At 40.5% G+C, this 971-nt stretch overlaps 1 non-coding gene across 1 annotated transcript; it reads left to right on the plus strand.

Moving 5' to 3' along the window:
• The first annotated feature begins 548 nt into the window (after positions 1-548).
• LOC137754027 (U6 spliceosomal RNA) lies at positions 549-650 on the plus strand. Its single transcript, XR_011071706.1, has one exon. It is a non-coding gene; the product is annotated as a U6 spliceosomal RNA (small nuclear RNA).
• Positions 651-971: the final 321 nt, after the last annotated feature.

The raw sequence follows: 971 nt of genomic DNA on the forward strand, positions 1-971 counted from the left end.
GGCGCTAATTCCAAATATAGTCTTGTTGGAGGTTAGGGTTTCAATATATGAATTAGGGGGAGGGGCACAATCCAGTCTGTAATAATCTGGTTTCTATCTTCAGCCTCTGATAATTACTCATTGTTACCCAACAATACGGTTTCCCAAGAGCAAAGATTAGCTAGAGATGTCTGATTGAACACAACCACACACACCGCCCCTTCCTACTTCCTGCCTCACATGTCCTGAAACGACACCTTCTGTCTCTTTGTAGGTATTTTTGTCTATACATGAAACTCATAAAAACACAGGAAAGCAATAAAGAGTGCCACCAGAAGAGCAGATTATTCATGAATTCCTGTAAGATAGAAAGCAGATGGGATCAGATTGACAGAAAAACTGGAGCAAAGAAAAACACAGCTTAAACATGGATAGAAAAAAAAAAAACCTACTACCTAGGAAACTAGAACAGTTTGGGGATATTCTAAGCTCAGTCAACAGACACCTAGAGCAGGAGGAGGTGCTGGGGCAAGAGATGGGATATCTGTATACATGAGAGCCAGGTCAGGGCTTGCTTCCATAGCACAGAGTAAAACTGGAAGAATGTCAGAAAAATTAGCATGGCCCCTGGCTCAAGGATGCTGTGAACTTGCGAAGCATTCCATATTTTTGATAGTATCACCCCACAGATTACATGCTAATCACAAAGAAGAAAATGTACTTTCACAATGCAAGGATCCGATGGTCACCACCCAAAAGAAGTGATCCAACCTAACATATCAATGATGGGAAAACTTGATATTATGTGTCTATAGATGTCAGGCAGTATAATGTATGTTGAATCACCTATGAAGAATTCTTGCCAAAATAGTTAACCTGATTCCAATCAAGCCTCTTGACTCAACTCTACAAGAAATGTGGGAGTGAGTGAGGGGGGTTTAAGAAAACGTTAAACGACACCAAGAAGAAACAAGTAGAAGAAATCAGAACGT

The sequence above is a fragment of the Eschrichtius robustus genome, chromosome 19, assembly GCF_028021215.1.
Source record: "Eschrichtius robustus isolate mEscRob2 chromosome 19, mEscRob2.pri, whole genome shotgun sequence".
In the NCBI taxonomy this organism is placed as follows: Eukaryota; Metazoa; Chordata; class Mammalia; order Artiodactyla; family Eschrichtiidae; genus Eschrichtius; species Eschrichtius robustus.